Below are 27,746 nucleotides of genomic sequence, written 5' to 3' on the forward strand. Positions count from 1 at the left end.
GTGTCTACTTCAAGAGATGCCAATGGCATCAAAACAAACACCATCAACACCCCAGTGGATGCCTTCCATCATCTTTGCCTTCCCTGTTCTGTGAGAGATGCCCTGACCAGTGGGCCCAGAGTCAGACAAACTCCAGCCTCAAACCTAGCTCTGGGCCGTAGCAGCTGTGCAATCTTGTGCAAATTTATTAACCACTTTTCCTTTGAAAGTGGGAGAAGAAGCATCTGCCTTGCAGAAGTTCTCCAAGGACTGAGTTGACACTGCCACGCAAGAACAGCCAGCGTGGAACAGGCATGCCACAGATGGTCATTGGTGTTATGGTCTTTTCTTCCAAATAAAAGGCTCCCCTCCCATTGTCCCAGTCTCTAGCCGTCACAAATCTTACAATTTCACCCACAGACATCACTATCAATTTCCACTCATAACTAAATATGGAATATAAGCACAATCTCAAGGATGTTTTAGTGTTTGCTTGAATGATACGTTATAGACTTTCTAAAGTACTTTCGCGTGCATCGCCCACTTATCTCCCACAGCACACCCTAGGGGTTTAGGCTGCATGAGAGATTGAAGGCAGATGCTGTGCGTCTTTGGTGCAGCATCCTGTGCACGTATCTGAGTGTGGAAATGATGTGAGCAGACAGTCATTGTGTGTCTGTGTGTCTTCTCTTTCCCCAAAAGGGTCCCTGCCTCCACTTCTGTCCTCACATCCACTTCTGTCCCCACATCCACTTCTCCTCAGCTACTTGATGGGCTTTGACCGTGCTGGCGGGGAGAGCAGCTAAAGTGGCTGGGAAGTCTGCTCAGGGTTCAGCTAGCGACTCTCATATGATATATTTCCAGTGGACGCTACACAACATAACATCACCGCCTCTTTGTGGACACGCTTACAGAGGGAGACACAAGCCCAGCGTAGCCCTTGGCTCTCTGTCTTCCATCTCCTTCCCGACTTTGCTTGACCACAGGGAACCTTGTTCCCCAAGCTCTCAGGCCAATGGGATGCTGAGCATTTGGGGCCACAGATCCACACTACTATGGGGACTGGAGGTAAGAATCCCTTTCTGTCTGGTCCCCAGCTGCCTCTTGGGTGCAGCTCTACTCCTCCTAGTCACCAGTTCCTAAGTAGATGTTCCCTGCCTCTGCCCGTCCTGATCAGACAGCCCCCGGCCTCCCTCCAGTCCTGAGGTGATGTGTTTCCTGCCATTGCCTTTCTTTGGGTTGGGTCTTCTCTGTTGTTTTCTCTATTTCTCATTGTCTCTCTGTTAATCAATCATTCCCTTTACCTGGAGTGGGTTTGTCTTTCCACTCACTCGCCCCTCCCCCATACACACGCCATGGTAAAGACCGTGGGCTGAGATTCACATGATCTTAGACTGAGATGTTCTCTGAGAGTCCAAGAGACTGTGGAGTGTTGTCTTTGGTGTGCCCAGGTGCCTCCACTGTTGGCTCTCAAGCCCTCCCTTTTATTCACGGACCATGGAGAGGGCTCAGAGTTGTAGGTGTCCTAAGCCAGCCAGAACTGCTCTGTGAGATGCCAGCTTGTCCCAGTTTCCTGGGTGGGAAACTTTTCCTGGTACTTAGCATTGTGGCATTTTAACAAGCAGACTGGCTCTAGATCTGCCGAAGCAGCTGAAGTGGTAGGTCACCAGGGAAGTTTAAGTTAAGTCGGTGCTGGGCACCGTGACGACCTAGGTACCTTTTTTTTTTTTCCTACTGAGAGCTGCTGACTTTTAAATGAAATAAACTGATGCCCATTTTCTCTGCTTCTTAAATGAGCAAGTATGGACCTAAAATCCTGTTCAATAAACACCACAGATAACAAAACATGCACTCTGTGCTGATGACCAACTAAGAAGAAGACAAGATGGAGGAAAGGACAAGCCGGGGAGAGAAGGGGTTTTGAGGACCCCCCCACCCCCCATTAGCCCAGGGATCCTAGTGAATCCCTAAAATGAGAGAATCAAGAGATTGGGTGTCACTCCTGAGGTAATGGTCCCTCTCTTTGGCCTTCTGGGATTGCACCACAAATGCCTCTTGAGGTGGCTGGGGCCTCTCTGAAGCAGAGATGTATATGCCCAGCTGATTTCTCTCTGGATGGCTCTAGTCCCGTGTGGGCATAGTCATAAGCTCCTCTGGCAGCTCCCTGACACGTGCCTCCTGGAAGGACCTCTGTCAAGTGTATTTAGCCCAAGTACCAGCACGTAAGATGTGCTGTTATTTTTGTGTGTGTGATGACGTCACAGAAAGAGAATCAGAACGCCGAAAAGGTGTGAGAGGTCTGTACAGAGTCTGGATGCAATGTAGCCTCTGATCTCATATTTACATAAGACAGGATAGCAAGCGGTCTCAGTCTCTCTCATTCCTTTTCCCTCCCTTTCTCTTTCTTCCCTCCCCCCACCTCACATCTGTCTTCTTTGAGACAGGGTCTCCTGTACTCCAGGCTGGCCTTGAACTCACCATGTAGTTGAGGATGACCTTGAACTTCTGATTTTCCTGCCTCTACCTCCCAAGTGCTGGGGTGCTAGGTGTGCACCACCATGCCTAGTTTTATGTGGTGCTGAGAATGGAGCCCAGGACTTCCTGCATGCTAGGTAAAGACACTACCGCCTGAAGACATCTACATCCTCTCTCCTTGTCTCTTGTTTTTCTTCTTCCTCTCTGGCACTTCCATTCTAGGGAAAAACGGACTTTTTAGAATGTGGTAAAGTCTCTTAGGAGCCTGTGGGCGAGAAGAGTAAGAATAGAGTGGATACGTAAGGATAGCGTTCAGTGCTATTTTAAAATTAAGTTTAGTTGATGCCCCATAGAAGGCATACCGTGTCCAGCAGTTAAAAAGCACCGAGCTACGATTACTTGTAACAACATGGATAAATTGCAAAGGAATCACGCTGAGCCCAAGGCAGCGGCACAGGGGAGTGCAGCTTGTATGATTGCACTCACAGGGCGCTTTCTAACTGCAAACCTAGGTGGTCATGGTGGTGCACACCTGTAATCCCAGCACTCAGAGGACGAGGCAGGAGGATCAGGAGCTCAAGGACAGACGGAACTGTGTAGTGAATTCGAGGCAAACCTGGGCTGCTGCACAAGACTATCTCCAGCACTAAAACAAAACAAGACAAATCCGGGCAAATGCAATCTGTGGTAGTAAAAAGAAATCGATGGTAACCTGGGACTGATGAGGATGAGGTGGGTTGGGGCAGAGAAGCGTGGGAAAGCTGTTTGGGTGATAGCAATGCTGTGCTTATTGATTGAGGTGGTGGTAAATGGCTCTATATTCACCAACAACTCATTAATTGAACACTTAAGTTAGTATATATATATATATGTATATAATATGCTACATATTAGTATATATACTATTTATTACTATACATATATATGTGTATGCATATTTGTTTATTTTTTGTGTAGACTGTATGAGTTTGTGTGCACCATGTATGTGCAGGTGCCTGTGGAGGCCAGAGCATGTTAGGTCCCCTGGAACTTGAGTTATAGGTAGTTGTGGTTGTCCGATGTGGGTGCTAGGAACTGAACCCTGATCCTCTGGAGGAGCAGTAAGTGCTCTTAACCTCTGAGGCATCTCTCCAGCCCTCAAATTTGTATGTTTGTAATTGTACCTCAGTGCAGTTGTTTGGAAAACAAAAACAGGGCCAACGGAGGAAGCGGGAACCCACGGCTATCACACACTCTCAGGAAACCTGAGTGGGACTAAGATGAAACATCGTCCCTGCAGCTAAGAATGGATGGACCAGCTAAGGATGGACCAGCTAAGGATGGACCAGCTAAGGATGGACCAGCTAAGGATGAGCCAGCTAAGGATGGGCCAGCCAGCTAAGGATGGGCCAGCCAGCTAAGGATGGGCCAGCTAAGGATGGATCAGCAAAGGATGGACCAGCTAAGGATGGACCAGCTAAGGATGGACCAGCTAAGGAGCCTGGAGCTAGATTTTCCAGGGGCTTCTTCCTAGGCAAACCCTCTACCCCCAAGCTAAATCCTCCAACTCCAGAAGCTTCTTGGGCAGTTGGAAAGGGACCAGGGTGTCTTCCATTCTGCAAGTGGAAAGGCCCTCCCCCGCTCCACCCCTCCCCTGCACCTTCTGCTTGGGGAAGCCTAGGTTCACATGATGAGTAAAGTCACCATTTCTACCTGTGTTGGATAAAAAGGAAGAATGTGATGGGGGAAGAGTATAGCCCTGGGTAGCTGACATACACTCCCCAGCTTCTCCCTAGAATTGATGTTGGTGAGATGCCTGCCTAGATCCCCACAGTCTCTCCGGCTAGGGCATAGATATCTCAGCCTGTCTGGGGAGTTTTGCTGGGAAGGCAGCAGGGGTGAGGAGGTCAGGCAGCTGGGATCCGAGAAAGCCTTTGAGAAGGGACCTATGTCTCTGTATTTCTACCCCTGTAAGAACCAGACACTCTTTTCTTTCTGGCTTCCTGCTGCTGTGGCTGCCATGTGCGAGTGCTGTACCCAGAACCCCAACATGTAGTTCTGAGCCCAATGGCAGCAAGTCTGGATGGGCCCCACTTCCTGTGGGTTTGTCCGGGCATTGTCTGCCTCGCTTTGGGGGTGAGGCTTGTGGCTTGGGCACAAAGCTGGCTTCCCAGCCTCTCTGGGGGAGGTGGGAAATGAGCTCCCACACTGGGTGTTACAGTTAGCTCTTTTTAGAACGAGACTGTAAATCTTGGAAGGCAGCGGAGATTCAGGGGGTCTAAAAGCGTTACAGCTCCCCATGCCAGCGTCACGGGGTAGAAAGTGGACAAATGCCCAAAACCAGCCATCAGGCAGCGAAATTGCTGGTATCAGAAGGTGTTCCAAAGGCCCGTGGTAGTGGTACCGCGGTGTTACAGCATTCTGATCTGTCTGCTGTGCCACAGTCCTGGGATTCAAAGGAAATGTGTGAGAGGAGTTGTGCCAGTGCTAATGCCACGCAGAATTCAGTAACTCAGCTAGTGCATCCGACATATATCCGCCTACCGTGTCCTGCTGCTGTCCCTGTCCGTGGGCAAAGAGCAAGCATTTCCTTCAGCCCTGGCCCCAGTGCCACTGTCATTGCAGACAATTACTCACTATGTGCCGGACACTTTGCTCTCATTATTTTACTTGAGACGTGGGCCTTCTGTAGCCCAGGCTGGTCTTGAACATATTTAACATTCTTCTCATTTATTGATTTTGGTTTTTTTCAAGACAGAGGATTTCACTATGTAGCTCTGTCTGTCCTGCGACTCACCATGTAGACCAGAATTGGCCTCAAACTCACAGAGATCTGCTTGCCTCTGCCTCCTGAGTGCTGAGATTGAAGGCGTGTGCCATCAGACTGTAATCCCAATATTTGGACAACTTTAGCATTCTTTTTAAAAGTTGAGAGAGAGAGAGAGAGAGAGAGAGAGAGAGAGAGAGAGAGAGAGAGAGAGAGCACACACCGCAGTGCACATGTGGAGGTCAGATGACAACTTTCAGGGGTCTGCCCTCCTGTTCTGGGAGTCCTAAGGTTCAAACTTGTCATTAGGCTTGCTGGTAAGAACCTTTACCTGCTGTGCCACCTCAGTGGTCCCAACCTTGAATTTCTGACCTGCTTGCTTTTACCTTAGATAGTTAAGACTGAGAGCTAATGGTCAAACAAAACTTTGTGTCATGCCAAAAGCCCATATTCGGGACCCCAGGACACATCTCAGGGTGAACGTGGCATGTGCCTGAAGAAACTGAGAGTGTGCATACACTTAGCTCAGAGAAGGGGGGATCCCAGGATCTCTTCAGCCTTTCATCTCCACCTGCTACTGATTAATGACATTTGTCCTACTGGTGCCTGTGGTTCGGTCACGTGGGTCTTCTCAGTGCACTGGGAGCTGCTTGACGTCCGGCACCATCTCATTATTAGATGCCCAGTAATGAATGCCAAAACACCAGTTTTGGTGTCCCAAGCACTCCTGATGTGTTTGCCAAGTGAACTAATGAGCGAATAAGTAGATGAAATAAATGACTGGTTTAAATGGCCAACTTTGAGCAAATCGGGGCCTCTTTTGTGCCTCACCCTATTTCCAAACCACAAAGCTCCCTCTGCGTCCACAAACCCCATATCCCAGCAGCAGGGTTGCCTGCTTAGCAAGCACGAGGCCCTGGATTCAGTTCCCAGCACCAAGAAATAGATTTTTACAGTTTCCAGTAAGCATGCCAGCCGGGGTAGTGGAGCAGGCCGGCGCCTGCAGAGTGTTCTCTCTGAACACCTGCCCCCTCGGAGCACAGAGCGGAGCTGGCAGGCCTGGTGATGGATGTGGGATTGGCATGAAAAATTGAGGCCATGGGCTGAGCTCTCCCTGCCAGGCAGTTCAAGGGCTGCAGAGTGGTGCAAGGCAGCCACGGGGGAATGTTATTGATGGCCTGACATGGCATTTGGGGGAATTCGTTTACCCTCACATGTAATTACGAGGCATAGAATTATACAAAGGGACAGAGCTGGATGGCGGTGGGGTGGGGGGTGGAGGGAGAAAGAAATAGTTTGTACCGAGCAGTGATGGTAAGTGAGCTAGGGAGAAAGGCCAAGCCTTCCATCTCTTCCAGGTGCTTCTGCCCGAGAGCTGCAGTTGGTGAGGCCAGCAGGTGGCCTTCAGGGTGAAGGCAGTTAGCTTGACACTGCCCCAAGCCTTAGGGTTTGGAGCTAAAGGCCCACAGGACTTGGGTAGTCCCTAAGGCCCCTCTCCCCATTGGATTTCTTCTGACAAGTGTCTTTGCATTTAGCCTTAGTGTGTGGCACAGTCTTTGGCAGAGTGGATATTTATTGAATGGATGCCAGTAATTCTATAAATTATATGGTCCACAAGGACAAGGATGTTTTGTTATGTTCTTTTGTTGTTTGTTTGTTTTTGAGACAGGGTTTTTCTCTGTGTAGCCTTGGCTGCTCTGGACTTGTTTTGTAGACAAGGCTGTCCTCAAACTCATAAGATCTGCCTGCCTCGGCCTCCCTAAGTGCAGGGATTACAGGTGTGCGCCACCACGCCCGGCTTTTTTGTTATGTTTTGAGACAGTCTTGCTATGTAGCATAGGCTGGCTTTAAACTTAGGATCTTCCTGTCTCGGCTGTCCAAATACTGGGGTTACAGGCGTGCACCACCGAGCCTGGTGAAGAGTTGTGTGTCTTCCTCTGTCTGCCCTGCATGTAGAATGGTGTCAGACACCTTACATTCTCAGTGAGTATTTGCAGATCAGCTTAAATAACTGTGGAAAGTAGGTGCAAAGGTGTGAGACTGTGGCAGGGAGCTGGGAGACAGAATTCTGTTCCTTGCAAGTATGGCTATACAGTCCTTGGCAGTAACCTCGGGGCAATTTCTCCTGTCTTTGGGGGCAATGGTTACCAAAATGCAGCCCATAGACTCCCAGCTCAGAATCTTCCGGTAAGACTGAACTCACCCTTACTGCAACAGAATCTGGAATTGAGCCTGGGCATCTGCATCTTATGGAAAATTCCAGGAGTTGTTTTGTTTGTTTTTGCTTTTTTGTTTTTTTGAGTCAGGGTTTCCAGTCCTGGTTATCTTGGACTCACTCTGTAGACCAGGCTGGTCTGGAACTCACAGAGGATCCGCCTGCCTCTGGGATTAAAGGCATGTGCTACCACACCCGGCTTTTTTTTTTGTTTGTTTGTTTGTTTTGTTTTTTTGTTTTTTAATGCCTCTTAAAATCTAGGAGCCAGTGGGTTATGGCTACCTGCAAAGAGATTTCTTGCCATTCTCTGCTATTCTGGGCTAGTGGTACCCTCTGCTCACCAAGGGCATGCCTTGTCACATAGTCCTGCCTCGTGAGATATGGGCACTGCTCCTCTTCTCTTTTGAGGCAACTGAGGCTCTGACATTGCCTCAGGTCACAGCTGTGAGAAGGAAGCACGGTTTGGGCTTTTCTTGATATGGCTTCTGCTCTCCTTCAGGGTGTCCCGTTCACCGCTAACCCTCATCCCACTAGAGCCTCTCAGTGTGGGGAGAGCTGCCATTTCCATCCCTACTGACCTTGTGCTCTGGCCCGTTTTGACAGACATGTAGGACGTGTGGGGCAGCCTCTCTCTGCAGCCAGGCATCGGTCTGTTTTCACATGCTGGGCACAGTGCCCAGGGAGTCTGTGAGCACGGGGTAAGGTCCTATAAGAAGTAGCCTTGACCCCATCCACCAGACTCCTGTCCCTCACCCCAACTTACATGTCAGCATCTGTCACCTGCTCGGCAGATGGGCCGGCTGGCAGTATCCCTCCCTGGGCTGTTCCCAGATTGGCTCAGTTGTACCCTGGCTGCCCCTGAGCTACAGCCATCTGTGCCTGAGAGAGACTGAACATCACAGAAGGGCAGACAGGGGCCCTCCTAGCCCTTCCACATTGTGAGGAGAGAGTTTGGGATCTTGTAGCACTTATACCTGCTGTACTCAGTTCAGGTACCTGGGGCCTACACAAAGCTGGGAATGTTAGGCCTTTTCTGAGCTGGAAATGCCATTTATCTACACGTATCTAGCCAAGTGGTGCTGGCCCAACCTTGTGTCCAAGCCATCTCTGTGGCTTTCTGTCTGTTAGCTAAGTGACCCTGGTGTTTTTCCACGATAGTCAGAGTCCTTGGAAACCCTTCTCTGAGGGAGATGGAGGAGAAGAGTCCAGAGCACAGCTATGCCTGCTTCTGCCCTCCCCCTCCTTCCCCCCGACCCAGGCTGGTCTTGAACTCATGATCCTTGTGGTTCAACTGGCTAGGAACTGGCACTACAGGCCTCTGTTGCATTGTCATGACCTTTCTAATAGGAAATGCAGAGCCTGACAGTGTCTGACTATGAAACTTAAGTCCAGAAGAACACAGAGGCTGAGTGGGGAATTAGTATGCCAGGCTGTGCGGGAGAAGAAGGTGCTTTCCAGGTGTGCTCCCTTCTTCAAACCCTGCAGCTTACAGTGTCGTCTTTGGTACTCGATGAAGAAGACTTGGCTGCCCCCCTGCAAAGGTTCATTAGCATAAAGAGTGTGGTTGACCCTCCTTGAGACCAACCACCTTCCAGCCTTGGTGTTGAGGAGCCTCAAGCCTGACCTACGCCCCCCTCTCCCCCAAACCCTGGGACGCAGAAGCTCAGAAGCACTCTAATTCAGCAAACATTTATGTTCAGACTGCCTGGCTTTTAGCAAGGGAAAACAAGCCACTTTATGTTCCTCTGACCAAGAGCAGGGTCCAGGGGCTCTTCGCTGACAGGCTGCTATCCCTGATGGAAAAGACTTGACATAATCCCAGGCAATCTGGCCACCCCTTTCTGGAAGCATTTGGCTTCACATTTCCCCCAGAAAATGAGGACTTTTAGGATAGAAACGAGCATCAACAACAACAAAAAAAATTGGACCACTGCAATGCAGTGCGGCTGAAATGCAGGCTGCCCGGCATAGCACAGGGACTCTCCCAGCACACCCGGATGGCTGCCTCCTCGCCCCCTCCAGCAGCTGCTGTCACAGCCCTGAAGCCTAGAGTAGGGGGAAGGGGCCCCAGCTCTCCTGCCACCAAGCTATGGACTGCCCAGGCCGAACTCAGGAAGCAACAGTAGAGACCTAGGTAGGGATGGTTTGGCTGAGGAAGGGGAGGGCAGCACACAGAGGTCCAAGCTGGGGGACAGCTTTGTCGACAAGCTTATGTCTTGTACTCAGAGAACCTTCAGTTAAAACCCATATACATCCATTTAATTTTCTCCACGGACTCTCAAAAGAGAAAGTGGGGGGGGGTGGGGGGGAAGAATGCCTTTTCTACTCAGCCACTTATAGTATCCCAGCTTTAGACACTCAAACCCATGGACTGAAGGGAGCTAAGAGAACATCTTACCTAGTTTAGCCAAGGTCACTCAGCTGGAGCAGAACTGGTTGTAGAGCCCAGCAGCAAGGCTGGGGTGGGAGAATGCTGAGGGAAACCCAGCCAGAGGGCTCTCGACAGAAGCCAGTGGCTTCCTCCTGACTCATTAATGAAGTTATCCAGGAAGCTGCTGTCCATGGCAGGCGAGGAGGTGATAATAGGATTTGTGTGGTGTGTCCCCTACCTCCTGCGTGTGTATGCATATGTGTGTACGCGCATGTATGTGTGGGAGTGGGGATGTGTATACGTGAATATGGATGTGTGTGCACATAGGTGCATGTGTGTGCGCGCACACATGTGTGTGTGCCTGTATGCACAAGTGTACACATGGATAAGTGTTCCAAAGCTTACTTCTCTCCTCAGTGCACCACTCACTACACGGGCCGGGTGCTAGAAAACACTTCTCTGTCATCTGTCATTCAAGGGTTGCTGTAGCGTGTGCCCCCCCTCCCCCACACTGTGGGACCTTCAGAGCCCTGGAAAAATCCAGGCCCTGCCCCAGGCTCAGACCTTTAGCTTCCCTCAGTTGGGAATCCCAGGTATTTGTCCAGGATAGGGTGGGTGGTGTGGGTTGTAGGCAGGGCCCCTTTGCCCTCTGGTATGGGGGCCTTTGTGCAATGACACAAACTTGTCCTTTTGCTGTCATGGACCTCTGCATCCTTCCTTCTTCTCTTGTTCCCTGTCTTCCAGCCACAAGCCAGTAGCTTAGGAGTTACTTCTGAAAAAAATATTTTTATTATTGTGTAAACCATGTGTATGCATTTGTGTCTGTCCGGGGGTGGGGTGGAGAGGTACCTATGGAAGTCAGATATGTCCGATTCCCCTATATCTGGAGTTAGAGTGGCTGTCAGCTGCCTGACATGGGGGCTAGGAACCTCACTCCAGTTCCCTGGAAGAGCTGGACGTGCTCTGAACATCTCCTCAGCCAAGATTACTCTCCCACCACCCAATCCAACCCTAAAGCCAATCGCTTATCGCTCTTTCCAACCCAAGTTGCCTGGTCCAGCTATTAGCACAGTGGTTCTAAATCTTCCCAGTGCTGGACCCCTTAATACAGTTTCTCATGTTGTGGTGACCCCCTAACCATAAAACTATTTTTGTTGCTACTTCATAATTGTAATTTAGCTATGTCATGAATTGTAACGTAAATATATGATATGCAAATGATTTTAGGAAAACATTGTGAGAGTGTTGGTCAACCCCAATTGAGTCATGAACTACAGGGTGAGAACCACTGTATTAACATTTCTCCTAGATTATGCATAGTCTAAGTAATCTGCCTGCAGTGCTCTTTTTTTTTTTTTTTTTTTTTTTTACTTTTATTGAATGTCTATGATTTACACATCATGCACCAAAATCCCTTTCCTCCCCCGAGTAAAATAAAACAGACTAACAAAAAATCTTGTCACAGAAGCTGCAGTGTATCATGCAGTATAGCCTTTTGTCCACGTATGTTTACTTTCTAATGCTCATTGCTGTGAGTCATGGGTCTGGTTGGAGGCTACAGTATTGCTACCGGATCCTCACTGGGGCTGTTGTCGGATATCCTGTTGTTGCTATGTGTCAAGGAGATTCTTTAAAAAAAAAAAAAAAAAAAAAAAAAAAAAAAAGATTTATTTATTTTTTATGTATACAGTGTTCTGCCTGTATATATGCCTGCAGGCAAGAAGAGGGTACCAGATCTCATTATAGATGGATTCTGAGCCACCATGTGATTGCTGGGAATTGAACTCAGGACCTTTGGAAGAACAGCCAGTGCTCTTAACCACTGAGCCAAATCTCCAGCCCGTCAAGGAGATTCTTAATCTTTGAATCTGCAGGTCTGGCCCCTTCATGTGTTCCAGCAGGTCATACATAGGGTAGATGTTAGGGTGAGGTTCACTCAGAACCATGGCTCAGGGTCCACTCCTTTGTCCTTAGGACAGAGCCCATTCTCTCCCTCCCGTGTCATCATGGCAGGGCCAGCTCTCTGCGTGTCCTCAGGGCAGGGCCCGCTCTCCTGCTCCCATGTCATCAGGAGTGCTCTTTCTTACTCGCTGTACAGTTAATATCTGCCCACTCTTTAAATCAGGCCAAGCTTTTCCTCCAGGAAGCCCCCCTTGATCTCCCTGAGAAATCTGATTAACTTTGTCTTGTTTTGTTTTTTTGAGACAGGGTTTCTCTGTGTAGCCTTGGCTGTCCTGGACTTACTTTATAGACCAGGCTGGCCTCAAACTTACAATGATCCACTTGCCTCTAGCTCCCAAGTGCTAGGATTAAAGGCGTGCGCCACCACACACAGCCTGAATAATTTTGTTGCATAGCACTGTCCCATATGTATATCTTACTGGTTGTATCCCAGATATAATGGCATGCATGTATATGCATGTGGCCAGTGGCTGGCATAACCTCTGCAAGCAAGCCAAGTGCTTCATAAGGACACCGGCACCTCAGCCAAAGCACCATAGTTGACTCATGGGGCAGGCCGCCACTGTAAGTTGCTGAGTGGACAGGGGAATTGGCAAGTCAGTTGAGGCAGGCTCTTTGGGCAGAGGCAGGTGCCAAGAGTCCAGCTATAAGAGCCAGCCTGGATGCAGGGTGCAGTGGCTGTCTCTAGCACAACAGGAAGCTGGTCCGTTAATGGGGGAGTGTGGGCAGCAGAAAGGCCATGGAGAATGTGTCTTCCTGGGTCACATGACTGAAAATATTAGAACTTGGGAGCAATTAGTTAAGTTAATTAGCTCATCTATTTAAGCAACAGCTAAAGCAACGGGGCCTGAAGACCATTTTGGGAAAGACACTCAATTATTTGCACCAATGTCACCCTAATTTCCCAGTAAGCTCAGCTGTGGCTGGGCTGGGGAAGAAACGTCAACAGTCAATTAACTTCCCCACTTCGAGGCTGGAGTGGGAGGAGGCTGGCTAAAAGCAGGCTGCGAGTGCCTGGAAGCCCCAGTGGCCATCTTACAACTGTGCACAGACCCTTCTCATAAAGACACAGGCTGAGATGTGACCCAGAGAAAGAATGACTTAGTCAAGGTTACCCAGCAAGTCGGAGCAAGGGACATGCCGGATCCCATCTCACTGCCAGGGGTCACCATGGTGACAGCGTGACACGGCAGGGCTCACCTAGAGTAATGTCCAGAAATGAGGCCCTGTCTCTGTTCTGGATTCCGGCCCCTGTTTGGTTCAGTGCTTATTTGCAGTGGATTTGAACATGTATTATCTTCCTCTTCCATGTCTCTGAGGAGAGAGTAGCCTGTGGTCCCAGTTTTCCTGATACAAGGTCAGCAGTCAAAGATGATGCAATGTTTACCATGTACCTATGCTGTGCTGGGTGAGGAGGGTGACGGCAAAGAACCCACAATGCACTAGCAAAGCCCTTGGGGACTGGCAAAGGACATCTCAGAAGGAAGTTCATGAGGCCTGGGGGTTGAGGGTGGGGGCCAGGAGGCAGTGCAGGGGAGTGGTCAGGGTGGGAGTGCAGATTCTGTGAGAGATTGGGAGCAGTGCTGGGGCCGGAGGCATGGGTGCTGAGTGATTGGTTGGGGTGGTGTGGAAGGGCCTTCATCACCAAAAAGCAGCACGCACATTGGCTGGGAGCATCTAGGGAAAGAGTGGTGTTAGGGTTTTCTGTTTGTTTGTTCCCAGTTAGAATGATGCCATCGAGATGTCACACCATAGATGCAAAAAGACAAGGAAATTCTGCACTGGGGATGGACATATTTCCACGGATTGTTAGACAGGGGCTTGCACTGCTGGCTTAGAGATCAAAACTCAAAGGGAGGGGTAGTGGGAAAGAAAATTAGCCAGGTCTTGAGCCCAGTGGTCCAGGATAGAGTCCAGCTACTGGCACGGGTTTTCCTCTAGGATTTAAGAGTAGATGGGTTCCAAAGGCCCGCCTCCTGTCCAGAGCTTCTTTCTGAACACCGCGTCTTCACGTCTAAGTGTCTGCAGTCCAGGCTTCTAAACTGGGCATGTCCCAAGCCAAACTTACACTCCACAGTCTCCCTGCTCTCTGGTGACAGACTCCACTGTTGCTGCGCTACAGTGGTGGTACACTCCAGAGTCCCAGAAGTCAGCCTGGATACCTGTCTCTCCCTGGCTTATCATTCAGCCGGGGAGACTCCTAGCCATGCAAGCTTACCACTGACTTTCTACTTGCACTGTGCTGCCACGGGCCACCTGTACCATCTTTCCCATACCTATGCAGTACTGGTTCTGCTCTGTCTGAGGCTCCCTGATGTAAGCCTTCTACAACGCCTCCTTGTTCACAGCCTGATCTCTAAGGCCCTTTGAGTTCAGGCCCCGATGAGGCCAGAGTTCCATCCTGTTCCCCTTCAGTCACTCCTTCCTACCCTGTTCGTGCCTTCTGCTTGTGCACGAGGCTGGGGTCAGAGCAGAAGGTAGAATCTGGTGCTCGTGAGGAGAGTCTGGGAGTTTTCTCCAGAGCAGGCCCCACTGTGCGGGCCCCAGTCTCAGCTGCTTCCAGGGAAACACCCCACCCATGGACCACTTACTTTTCTCTCTCTCTCTCTCTCTCTCTCTCTCTCTCTCTCTCTCTCTCTCTCTCTCTCTCTCTCTCTCTCCTAGTAGGGATTTTGACCTCCAGCATGTCATTCCCAGGCCCAGTAGAGTGTGTGACGCATAGGACATCTTCAGGAACGCTTCTCCGGAAGAATGTGGGGCAGAAAGTTCCAGGCTGCATGTCTCTTTCTCTGCAGGAAAAACCCAACTGTACTAGAAGGAACGTTCGGGCTGTGTGTGTGTTCTGACCGGTAGATGGCGATAGAGGTCACCGCGTGTGAGCGAGCTCTCCACTTCAGGTGGGCCGGCTTACCTGGAGTGTTGTACCCTAACTGAGGTACCTCCCTCACACAACCGTGGGAGGCTATCTTGGCTTCCTGAGTTCTCTGGAGAGAGGCTCAGTGTGCAGCAGCTCCATTTTCCTTTCCCTCTTCAAGGCCCCTCTGCCAAACCCACGTTCTTCATAGCCTGGGAATTGCTACTCATGTCTAGGAAAAGCTGTCCTTGGGGAGAAATGGAGATGCTGTCTTTGTCCTCTCTCTCTCCCCAGGAGGTGGGTGGTTGTCAGAACCCACAGGTTAGGCTTGAATACTTTGGGTCCTGGTTCTGGAGACTGGAGCAAGTCCTTTGCTTTTCTGGGGCCTCAATTTTCTCAGTTGTGAAGCCTGAGTGCTTCTGGGTCTGGGGCCTGCTGCTCTGATGGCTCAGTGACTAGGATGGGCATAAGGAGGGACAACATGGAAGAGAAAAGGGTCTCCGTCAGCACGGGTGATGGTCACAGTGGCATCTGCAGCAGATGATGCTCTTTGAGGAACTCTTAATTTCCGTGTTTTTGGAAGGGAAGCAATGGAACTATTCTTTCATCCGGACAGGTGTGAAGTGGGCCGGAGACTCAGTCAAAGTGGAGAGCTATCATATACCAACTTAGCAGTCGCTAGCTTTGTAGGGAACTAGCTGTGGGGAGAAGCTGCTGGCTCGGTGACACAGACAGGGAGGAGGCCAACTGATTAGCAACAGGGACAGTGCAGAGTGGGTTTCAGGGCACCGCTTCTGTGCGTGACCACAGAGGTGTGCTGCTTAGATGCAGAGAGCCAGCACCTACCCTGTCTGTATGGGGGAGGACTTAGAGCTGCCATCTCATTGGACTGGAAGCAGAGGGTGGGTGGGCAGGGGTGGGATGTGGGACACTTTGCTCATAGTATGTGGATTTATTTGGAAGTGTCCTTGGTCACTAAGAGGGCAAAAACCTCTCATTCCTTCCCTGGCCACTCCTGGGTCAGCCAAGGAACGCGACCTCGGCTCGGAGTCGGGTTGGTTTGGGTTGGCAATTGAGGCCAACTCAGGGTGAACACAGAGTATTGGTCTCAGCCTTGAAGGGGTGAAGCCGGATGGAGAGGGGATGAGCCGGTACCAGCTGTAGTCCACTTTCCCCAGGAGGTCTAGAGCAGAAGTCAGGGCCTCAGGAGACACTAAGTGAGGTGTGAGATGGCAGGTGAGGAGTTAGTGTCCTAGGGAGAAGCTGAAAGCAGAGGAAAACTTGATTCCTTCACCAGTGGGAGTGGGCGCCTATACTAGTCCCCTGGCATGCACCGTCCCCTTAATCCTTAGGATGACAATCCTGTTTTATAGTTAAACTCCCAGATGCTTCAAGTGGTTGCGTTGTCAAGTAGTATCGTGTATTGTCTTGATACCTCAGGATACTTGCTGAGGGTTTTTTGTGTGCTTGGAGGCTGGACCCAACAGGAAGGCCTCTCACGGCAATTGCAGTTAGAGTATAGAGGATGAGAACAAGAAAGGGCAAGAGGAGGGGGGCAGGGAGCAGTGCTGGGGGAGGGGCTGGTGTGGTGCGATGGTGGTGGTGGGGGGAAAGAGGACAGTGCCCAGCTGTCTGAGAGAATAGCATGTGCAAAGGTCCTGGGACAGGGCAGAACATGGCCATTTCAGGCAGTGCAGGGCAGTGTAGACAGCTGAGGGCAGGGATGTGGGCAAGGGCACTGGAAGATGGGACAAGGCAGCAGCACCTGCAGACTCTGGTGCAGGAAGCTTGCAAGAAGACAGTAGGGCAACTGGGGAGGAAGGGAGCATCTGGGAAGGCGGAAGACGGTATAGATGTGTACTCAACCCACTATGCAGACTAGGAAAGATTAGCGTCCCGAATCACAAGGACCAGCTCTGGGGCCCCATGATTCCTTGGTTGAGTCACCCACATTTTAGGGGACTGTATTCCTTCCTGGCCCAGGGAAATACCCCTGCCTCACCCTGGAGCCTCTCTGATTGTTTTCATGGGCTAAGGGAAGGGAGGCAGCTGTAGATGCTGTTCTCAAGGGACCTGCCCTGTCTGTGTAGATGCCATCTGATCTGTTCACACACCAATAGAATCCCTCTGTCCCTCCACCCCGGGGAAGTGACAGGCACATGGAGGCAGTCTGAAGGCGGAAGCAGGTATTTCAGGAAAGCATGGACATAGCTTTACAGATATGGCAGCAGTTTTGAGTAAGGCTCAAGGCACCTTTCAATTCATGTAGCCGTGTCATTGTAGTCATCCCGAACAGTGCCCCATCTATCCGTTCCCATCACGAAGGCACGGGTTCTCCTAAGACAGGATACTGTTGGGTACTCTTGGCTAAAGGAAATCCTGTAGTCTATCCTGAGTGCAACCTGCTGTGCCTTCGTCATTCATTGGTAGTGGTAGTGGTGGTGGTGGTGGTGGTGTGGGATCCAAAGAGGGGCGCTGCTTCCCGAGGGAGGAGCAGGCCTCCCTCACTCTTCTTCAGCCTGCCCACTCACACACTGCAGCAGTTCTCAGCTCTGTGGGTGGCACAGCCAGGCACAGGTATGGTATGGGAAGACTCCTAGTATTCTCTGTAGTCTGGCCTTGAGCTCTCGACACCCTCAGGCCACCTGGGAGCACCCTTCCCAGCACCCATGTGCAGCCGCCCCTGCCAGGTGTCCAGGCATGCTGCATGGAATCCCCCAAAACAGCTTTTCTGTAGCCTAGGGGCCCTCAGCAAGCAGAGGCCATTCTGATAGGAGGCATTAGCTCTACAAAGAGCAGCCATGCTGTGGGAGCCGACAGTCTTGGGGCTGGGGACCGGGAGGGGAGGAGGAAGGGGTTGATGGTAGATTGGGAATATCCTGTCTCCCCGCGTCAGGCCCTGAAGTTGACTCCTGTTTCCGGAGTCTACGGAACTGGACGGAAGGTGAAAGGTGCTGCCGCAGAGGGTGGAGCAAGCAGGACAGACGTGAGCAGGGGGGTGGGCTGGGCTGGGGAAGCCTCACACTCCACTAGGGGACGGGGCTCCTGAGGTCTTAGCAGCAGGGCTGTTAGGGAATTAGAAGGAGGCTCAAGGGTAAGACCAAGGCACTGGGGATGGGGGGCACCATGGTTCCAAGCCTCCCTGCCACTCCCTACAGTGTCCCCACTCAAGGGTTTGTGGAAACCCTACCTTACCCTAGAAGAAGGAAAAAAAAAAAAAAAAAAAAAAAAAACAAAAAAAAAAAAACTAGAATTTGGGACAAGCAGGGAGGGCTCCAGGATACAACCCTTTTGCGGATAGCTTTTCCTGTTCCGCGTCCTCGCTCCCCTAGTTACCTATGGGAAGACCCCGCACCCTGTCCTGACTCCTCCGTCCAGAGACCTGGTGCACTGCCGCCCCCCCCCCGCCCCCCGGACAACACCCCCCCCTTCCCTCCTTCCCATGCCTGCCTTTTGTTACCCCTCCCTTTTCTCTTCTCTCTTGACTCAGGAAAACCTTAATCAGTATCCCTGAAGCACGTCACTCCTCTCCCCTCTCCCCTGCGGTTCCCACAGGCGGAGGTCCCCTCTCTTGCTCCCTTCCCCCCAGCCACTCTTGAGCACAGAGAAGCCCGGAAAAGCTTGCAGTGGCGGGGCGGGTGGGGGAGTATCGTAGGAGGGCACTGCGCGGGCGGGCGGCGGGGGATTCTCCGCAGCGCCAGGGGAGCCCCATGCGGTTCCGGGGTCTGAGCTGCCCAGCCTGCAACTTCTGAATGTCCGCATGCGGTTAAACCTCTCTGCCGGGTGATTCCACACAGGAACCTTCCCGGGGCGACCCCTTCTCTGCTGCCCTCCGCAGGCTGTCCTGGCTGAAGAAGGGGGCGTGGGGTGCCGGAGCAGATCTCTGTTCCCCGGGATCCGGGATCCGGATGGGGGATCGCCTCTGAGGGGCCGCACGCGCGTGTGCAAGCGGATGTGAGGCGCATCTCAATTGGCGGGCGGGGGAAGCGGATCAGGTTGTTACTACTGCAGAGCGCGCGAGCGAGGGAGCGGGAGGAGAGCCGCAGCGCTGGCCGGCGCGGGAGTGGGAAGAGGGGACCTGGACTTCGGGGCGGCAGCCTCCCTCTGCCTTCTTCGCCAGCCCACATCGGTCGGCTCTCAGAACGTCCCTGGGTAAGAGCGAGCCCAGACAGGGCACCCTGCGGGAGAGCATCCCATGCTCCGCAGTCCCAAGTGAGGCCACACCCAGGACAACGAGCAGCTTCCCAGGGCCTGATGCTGGACCCTGGGATGCTGGGTCACGCAAGTGAGACTATGACTTTTTGGGTCTGGTACTTGCTGAGGTATAAACTAAGTGCAGGACCAGCCCTTGTGAGTGAGATTAGGCTCCGGAAATCCACTTGTTTGTCCCCGGGGAGATGTCCTGAATATCCCAGGAACCCCTCCACCTCGACCTATTCTAGTGCTGTGCCTAGGATAGCGCACTGTGCCGGGACAGGGAGCTAGCTAGGCAGCGAGGGCACTCACGGCTTTAGAAACGTTGGGAAGAGGTGCCCTGGAGGGTAGATGGAGTGGGTGTGCGATGAGAAGCATGTGCAGAGTGTGGGGGACCCTGCTCGCCCCCGCCGCAGTGAAGACGAGTTGAAGGATCCCACGTGCGCAGAGCTTTGGAGCCCCCTGGTGCAGAGTGGAGCGCAGTGGGGGTGCTGGCACTCCGCAGCAGGACGCAGGACTCGCTGTCCTTTGTGCCCCTCATGGGCCTGGTCTATCCAGATCAGAATCTGTGGTCACGTTTTCTTCTGCCCCGTTCTCTCCCCAGAACTTTTTCATCCTCCAACCAGTGCCACGGCTTTGTGCATTGGAGGAATCAGGGCTCTCATGGATCCTGGCAAGCAGCCATGGACCTAGGAGAGGCCCCGGGAGAAAGGAAAGGCGGACAGTAAAGCTCCACTGGGTTTGCTGTGTGACCTTGGACAACTGGTCTACCTCTGGGAGTCTCAGTATGATGGACACTACCCAGGAATGGGAACGATATAGGGGAGAAAGAGGAGACAGGCCAGCCCAGTCCATGAGTTCGCCTGCCAAGCTTCTGTGCCTGGGAATTCACTGCCTTTGATTCTTGGCCTCTGCAGAGAGCACTGTGCACACTTGGCAGAGAGGACTGTGGCACCCTGGAACTTTGAACCCAGAACCTCAGGGGGAGTCAGAAGGGTTCCATTCTGACCTGTTTGCTGACCTTGAGTAACTCATCTACCCCTCTGGGCCTTAGTCTCTTGGTCTGGACATGGGTGTTTGGGACATAGGGCATTTGAAGATCTAATTTCTCCCAGAGCCTGACACCTGCTGTCCCAACTGAAGGGGAAATAGGGCACAAAAAGCTAGCCTCTGGGTATGTAGGGGACTTCCATGTGGACTAAGGCCTATGGTTTATCCCTTTATCACAGTTCCTTACAGAGTCTTAGAGGGAGGCGGGCCAGTGTCAGCCCAGAGCTGCTTACCCTCTGCACAGGGCATAAACCTCCTTGGGGAGAGGGTCGTTGGGGTAGATTGGAGAGTCAGAGGCCTCTCAAGGTCATGCCATCTGCTCTGCTGTCTGGCTAACTCCAGAATCCTCCCTGCCTAGAAAGCTCTCCAGCGTGAGCTATACCAGCTCCCTGCACAAGCCTGCACTGCCTGCAGGGCCTCTCAGTGAGGTCTTCCTTGGGGGGAGAACCTGTTGGGACTTGTGCTGAGATGAGTCCCTAGCCTGGCTTGGGGGGGGGGGTCGTCTCAAGTGTTGTAGGAAGACCCCTGGATGAAGACAAGAGTTAGGCTGCATTCACAGGCTCTGCTTTCTGCCTGCGTGACCTTATGTGACCTTGGGCAATCCTCTTCCCTTGCCCTCCTCACCTGCATGTGAAGGATGTCAAGCCCGGAGAATGCTCCAGAACCCATCCATCTCCAAAGACCTGTGGTCGGAGGTCAGGGCTGGTACCTGAGTGCCAGAAGGGAGTTCGATGGGAGCAGGTGGCCTCTGGGGACTCCCAGTGTACCACCTCTCCCTGCGTCTATCCTCCAGAGATGCCTCCAGGAAGTAGAACCCTTTCCCAGGCTCCACCTGGCCCTGGAGTCAGACCTCAGGCACCCAGGCTGTGCTGGTTTCCCCTCGGTGACCTTGAGTGAGCGCCTTTATATCTTTGAGCTTCAGTGACTTTATTGTCAGAACACAGTGATAAAGGCGGCGGTAGTCTAGTGTTCCTGTAGAGATTACAGGAGAAACATGGCAAGTGCTTAATACAGTGTGGATCCCAGAAGAGCCAGGAGAGGAGCCAGAAGAGCCATGGCCATTATTCATAGTATCCCTCAAAGCCCTTGGCGAATCAGCAGTGGGGCGGCTAGGAGCAGTGGCTATGGGGGACAGAGGGAGGGCTTGGAGTCTTGCAGTATGATCAAGGCCACTGTCTCTGCCCCTGTCCCTCTGGCTACTAGACCCCCGTGCAGATAGGAGCTTCATGAGGAGGAGACACTGACTGGCTTTCTTACATTCTCAAACTAACTTTTCCTCGGCTCCACCTTCCTCACCTGCTCCCACTTCTGGTCCCTTCTATGGTTCTGACAGAAGGCCCTTTTACCTCCCTCCCTGGACCATCCAGGAATGAGCCGACAGGTGACTGGAGTGCGATGAGGCTGGGTGTCTCTGCAGTATGGGGCCTGTAGACCACAGCAAAGAGACCAGCTGAGGGGGCGGGCGGGGGCTCTGAGGATTCTGGGGCTGCACCAGACCCTGTGTGCAGGAAGGAAGCAGGGCGGGCGAGGGCTTACCCAGAGTTGCTGTGTAAGCTTAGGTCAGCCAATATCCTCTCTGGCTCTCAGCTTCCTATGTGAAGTGAAAGGCCAGCCTAGAAGGATCGGTGCTGCCCCTGTTGGCTATTGGGAATGTTGCTGAGATCATTCGAGTGTCTAATGTTCACTGTCCCTTGGTGTCTATCTTGTGACTCACCCTGGCTGGGAGAGGGGATGACAATGCCCAGAGAGCGCTGAGGGTTAAGAGCAGAGGTTCCTGGCTAGTTCTTTTATGTCTCTGAGTCTCATTTATCTCATCTGTGAAATGGGCATCATCATATTCCTTACCTTTTAGGGTTCTTTGTTTGTTTGTTTTTGAGATAGGGTTTCTCTGTGCAGCCTTGGCTGTCCTGGACTCGCTTTATAGACCAGGCTGGCCTTGAACTCACAACGATCCACCTGCCTCTGCCTCCCGAGTGCTGGGATTAAAGGTGTGTGCCACCACTGCCCAGCACCTTTTACGGTTCTTAACATCACATGGGGATAATTTGTGCAAAGCCCTTGGAATCTGAGGTGTTCCTAGGGTGATTGCTGCCAGGGGTTCTCAGTCATACAGAGGAAGGTCACTGTCTTGAAGCTGCCCCCAAACACAGCTATCCAAGAGAGTGCTATATTTCCTGTGTCATCCTGCTCTGTATCCTGGAGTGTCACATGCCCTGGCCATGTATGGGGGTAGCTCAGCCACGGGGTGGCCATCTTAATGAGGCTACCAGTGAGGGCACTGGAGGCAGAGAAGCAGAGGTGCAGCATTCAAGGCTCCCTATGAGGAAAGGCTGAGAAATGAGGTCTTGGAGGAAATGCAGATGGGGCTGGGACATTGCTGCCTGCTGGAGGTTATTGGGTGAGGAGACCTCAGAACAAGGCATCCAGCTGGGTCTTGGAGCCTTTGTTCCTTTACTTCTGATTGGAGGGGGACAGACTCAGAGATGACACAGTGTTCGAAGCAGGATGGAGCTGAGTCAGCACTTTGGGGTTCTCAATCAAATGCTTTTTCCATCTTCCTCGGTTAGTACAAGACAGCTATTTTCCATTTCTTCTAGGATCAGAGCACGAGGTACATGCAGTGCTCTGGTGGCAGGAAGGACATGGGTCCCAAGGAGAGAACTTTTCATCCAGACAGAATTCTCTGGGTCTTACAGCCCCATTTTGCTGATGAGAATGCTGAGTCCTTAGAAAAATACAGAGTTCCTCAGTGTCAGGTCAGAGCTCCGTAGGCACACCAGCCACCCATTCCACTCCTCTCAACCCAGACAAGGTCCGAACGTGAGACTAAAGCCACGTGGGCTTGGAAATGGGGAAGGGAGGAGGGGGAGGGAGGGGAGGAGGAGGGAGGAGGGGGTGGAGACAAAACAAAGGCCAAAGGACGGACAGGCATCTGATTCTAAGACTGGCTCTGATTTCTTGACCCGTCTGGGATGGCTGCTGCTCTGGGCTGACAGGCTGACAGCCTGCCCTGCCTCCCAGAGGAAGGAAACAACAGCCAGCGCTTTGCTCTGGGTTCCACTGGCCAGCGAGTGAAAGAAAGTCAATATTTGCCCAGCGGCAAAGGACAGCAGGACTTGGGCTGGGGCAGGGAAGGTGGAGATGGGGACCAAGTGCTCTGCTCGCTACCTTACCTTTGGGGTCCCCATAGCGAATCAACCCTTTGTGTGTGTGAGTGTCTCCTGAGCTGGTCTGGTCTGGCCCACACGTCCACATGTCCTCCCTGCAACCCTCCCCCCTAATACATTCCCTTTATTATAAGCTGATGCCTCACCAGTTTCCAGCCCCCTAGAGAGATGGGATTTGAGGCTTTTTGTGGAAAGGCCTAACAGCAGATGGTTCGCTGAGCTGCCCACAGAGGTATAGGCTTCTTTACCTGAGCCCCCAAACCCAGGGACAGATGTGCAGGCTCCTTTTTTGCCTTGGTCATGCCGCCTTTGCTTTTTTTTTTTTTTTCTCCTCCTATCTCAAACTCTTGTTCCATTTTCTCTGTCCTGAAATTGCATAGGGGCTGGGGGAGGGCAGGGTCTTGCTGCCTTCCTCTACTGAAAGGACATTCTTGGACCCATGACACCTGCCAACTGTTCCAATGGCTTCTTTTGGCTTGTGTGGCTCATGGAACCCTGTCTTAGCAACTTACAAAGGGTACATTTGGAGGCAGATGTGTTATGTGCTAACAGGGCTGGCCCAGCAGGATGGGCTCGTGTGAGGTGGAAAGAAGGACGTAATTGTGGCAATCACCCGTGGTTAGTGAATCTGCCCAGATGGGCACCTATGGGCTTGCTTACTTTCTTAGGACCAGTCAGCATTGTTACCTGACCCTGAAGGGGACGACGCCCAAGAATAAAACTGGCTTCAGCGACCAACCCCAGGCAAGAAAGTTCAAGAAGCCATCAACAGGCCGGGCCTTTAATCCCAGCAGTTGGGAGGCAGACCCAGGCGGATCATTGTGAGTTCGAGGCCAACCTGGTCTACAAAGTGAGTCCAGAACAGCCAAGGCTACACAGAGAAACCTGTCTCAAAAAACCAAAAAAAAAAAAAAGTGTCTCAGAGTTGCAGTGTGGTCGAAGCTGCCGGTTCCAAGCCTACCTTCAGCTTGGACTTGAGGCACCAGCTGTCAGGGACAGACTGCAGCCTGGCCCCTGGCCTTCCCTCCAGCACGAGGCTCTTAGCACTGATACACTTCCTTTCTAGCCCCTGTGACTCCTGGAACCCATGAGATTTCTTGCCACCTTGAGTGTGGCTGGACCCAGGGACTTGGGAGGATGGCCCGTGTGCAAATTTCAGGGCCTTCAGTGTTTTGTCACGTGTGTGGTGGGGGAGGGGGGTGACTTTGCCTAACTGAATCAATACCATAGTCCCCCTATGTGTGAAAGTGAAAACAAAGTAGTTTGAAACCCATTGGGTTGACATGAGGATTTAATGTATTCGTATTTACCTAGATCCTTGAGGGTATTAGAGACCGTGAAGGTGATGCAGTAAAATGCTTTCATGGTCGCCATAGGTTGTTTCTTATAACAACAGAAGGGAACATGCTGAAGAGAAAGAAGTTTAGTGCTGGGAGTGGGTGGGGCGGGATGTGAGTGAATTTGACAGGAAGGATCTGGAGAATGGCCCCCCTCCCCCACCCCCATGGGTGACTGTAGACAAGCTGCTGCAGCGCATGATGGTCTGGCAGAGCCAGCGGGCCTGGTAGATCCACATCGTGGCCACTTCCTGCTTCCTCTTTGGACACACACAGGCATCCTGGCTGAGTCCCCTGACACCAGACCCAGTGGGCTGTCCTCCCAGCAAGGCTTCTTGGCTTCTGGGTGCCTTTGGCTGGATCTGGTTGCTCATCTTCTGGTCTTGGCTTGGGCAGGGAAATGGCCTGGTGGTTTTGTGCTGTGAGGTGCCAAGGCAGGGAGGGCACTGCCGTGTTGCTGTGCCATGGTGTCCAAGCCGAGGGCAGGGCAGAGGGTCTTGCTTTAAGCCAGAATTCCTTGGCTGAGAGCCCAAGACAGGCTGAGGTGAAGGCTTCCTGCGATGTCAGAGGCAGCGGCCTTTTCCCTCCTGCCAGCTAGCACAAAGAATCAGGACCTTGGTTCCCCGCGTCATCCAGTGTCTTTCCTGTTTGAAGAGTTAGTGCCCTGTCGCTTGCTTCCTTCTTTCTGAGGTGAACCAACAGGATCTGATGACAGTATAAAATTGACCCTTAAGCCACAGGCCTCTCCTAGATCCTCAACAGCTACCAAAGACTGTGGGATGACCAGGCTATGCACACCCAAAGCCAGCAACTGGGAGATGCCCACTGCCCCTTGACTCTCCGCCTGGTAATGTGGGCGACTGGCAGGCTTGAAGAGGGGTGTGCATTATTTCAGTGCTGCCTAGGGACTGTCGCCCACATGACTCCCCAAATAGCATCTTACCAAGAGCCCAAAATATGAGGTTGGTTGGCCAAGGTCACTTCTAAAGTCAACCATGAGCTCACGGCGTTCCGTCAGCTGCGTTTCACAGGCACCATTCCCCAAGCATCACTAGATAAGGCTTCAGCGTTGGCTAGTATCATGGGGTTCTTTTCTGGTGCTTGTCTCCTGTGACCTTGGTCTTGACCTTAGTCTCCATATATATCATCCTTGTGTAAATTGGACGCGTTTAGACTAGATAACAGGTAGACCTTCTCTCGTGGCATCCTTGGTATAGATAGAGGCTCTCCCCACTATATATATGTATATATATCTTACATGTAAGCATATATACCCAGCTCCTGATTATTATTATGTATTTATGTATACATAGATACATATGTGTACATATATACATATATGTATATATATAAAGTTTGAGTCTCTCCATATAGTCCATATGGTCTCAAGTCCACCATGTGCCTAAACTGGTACTGAACTCACTGTGGCCCCCAGGCTGGCTTCAGACTTGCTACCATCCTCCAGTATATCCCAGTGTCAGGATTAGGGTCAGGAGCTACCATGCCTGACTCTTCAAGGACGTTCAAGGGCAAATGTGGTTTCCCATGACTCTGGGCTGCTGTAGGCCACAGGGAAACTTTAGAGAAGAGCCCTGGACTTGAAATTTTAACTGAGAGGGTAAGGGTGTCTGCTACCATGCCTGACAACCTGAGTTCAATCCGTGGGACACATGGTGGGACACCAACTCCTCCACATATGCACCATGGGTTGTATATCCCCTTTATATGAACATGCCCACACAAATAAATATAATAAACTTTTAAAAATTCAAAATTAGGTCCTGAACCTACTAGCTTTGGGCACGTGGCTTTGAGTCTCGTTTCTATTCTGTGTTCTTTGTTTTTAAGGTTGCTGTACTACTTCTGGCCTTGAACCCATTAGGTAGCTAAGGATGGCCTTGACTTTGTCCTCCTATCTCCACCTCCAAGTGTTGAGATTAAGGTATGCCCTGCCATACCTAGTTTTACATGGTGCTGGGGACAGTACCCAGCCAGGTCCTGGGCATGCTCGGCTAACAGCCTACCCCTGAGCTGCAGCCCAGCCTTTGAGCCTTATTTCTAAAATGCGATCGGCACTGTGCACAGAAGTTTCTAAATATCCGCCTCCTTTGAAAACACAGCTTGATTTAAATGTTGTTCACATCCCAAACACCTTACACATTTTAAAATGCGCACCTTGATGACTTTACCACCACCACACTCAGTTTTAGAATGTTTTTTTTCACACAACCCCTGGAGAAACCCCAGATATGTTGCAGTTCCCTTATTTTCCGTTGTCCCAGACCTAACCAGCTAATAACTGACTTTCAGTGTCTATAACTTTGCTTCCTCTGGATCTTTTCATAAGTAGAGTCGTACACTGTATGACAGTGCTCCAAGGTGCCCTATGCTGGGCGGAGCCAGGGCTGCCTTTCTCTCTAGTGGATAGAATCTGGATATGGCCAGGCGCTGTGTTTGTGTATTCATCAGTTGACAGGCGTTTGAGCTGATGTTCACAGCTCACAGTGATGCTGTGAGCACTGGGGAAAAGGCAGTCTGGACAGTGTTTTCGTTCCTCTCGGCCATGTACCCAGCATTGGAACTGCTGTGTTCAGTTGTTTATTTTTGAAAATAAACCTTTTATTACATTTCTCTATTTCATTATGGGGGGGGGGGCAAATGTCCCAGCTCTCATGTAGAGGTCAAAAGGCAACACGCAAGAGTCAATTCTTCCACCACGAGGTTGTAGGAATCAAAGTCGGGTCATTAGACTTGGCAACAGGAACCTTCAGCTGCAGAGGCATCCTGTCAGCTCAAAGGTTTGATTGATTGATTTTGAGCTATGTAGACCAGGCTGGCCTCGAGCTCACAGAGATCTGCTCACCTCTGTCTCCTAAGTGCTGGAGTTGGAGGCTTGTGTCACCATACCTGGCAGAGACTTATTTTATGTGTGTATATGTGTGTGTGTGTGTGTGTTTTACCTGTGGAGGCCAGAAGAGGGCACAGAGCCCCTGTAGGTGGAATTACAGGCAGTTGGGAGCTGACTGATGTGAATATTGAAAGCCAAGTTTGTAACTTCTACAAGATAAACAAGCACTCCTAACCACTGAGCTATGGCCCCAGTTCAAAGGATTTATTCTTTTTTAAAAAATAAATCTTTTATGTATGTATTTATTATGTATACAGGACTCTGCCTGCATGTACACCTGCATGCCAGAAGAGGGCATCAGATTTCATTATAGATGGTTGGGAGCCACCGTATGGTTGCTGGGAAATGAACTCAGCACCTTCGGAAGAAGAGACAGTGCTCTTAACCTCTGAGCCATCTCTGCAGCCCAGTTTTTGTTTTTGTTTTTTGTTTTTTTGTTTTTTGTTGTTTTTTTTTTGAGACAGGGTTTCTCTATCTTATCTTGGCTA

General features: G+C 51.4%; 1 protein-coding gene across 2 annotated transcripts in view; it reads left to right on the plus strand.

Moving 5' to 3' along the window:
* Positions 1 to 27,746, plus strand: part of Syt2 (synaptotagmin 2) — a 102,047-nt gene that overhangs the window by 38,557 nt on the left and 35,744 nt on the right. Inside the window, exon 1 of one of the 2 annotated variants that reach the window (XM_051147452.1) lies at positions 18,499 to 18,754. The exons of the other annotated variant lie outside the window; for it this stretch is intronic. The gene's annotated coding sequence lies outside the window, so the exon portion shown is untranslated. Of the gene's footprint in view, positions 1 to 18,498; positions 18,755 to 27,746 lie in introns of those variants that run through there. 2 annotated transcript variants of the gene reach the window in all.

Source organism: Acomys russatus, chromosome 6, assembly GCF_903995435.1.
Source record: "Acomys russatus chromosome 6, mAcoRus1.1, whole genome shotgun sequence".
Classification (NCBI taxonomy): Eukaryota; Metazoa; Chordata; class Mammalia; order Rodentia; family Muridae; genus Acomys; species Acomys russatus.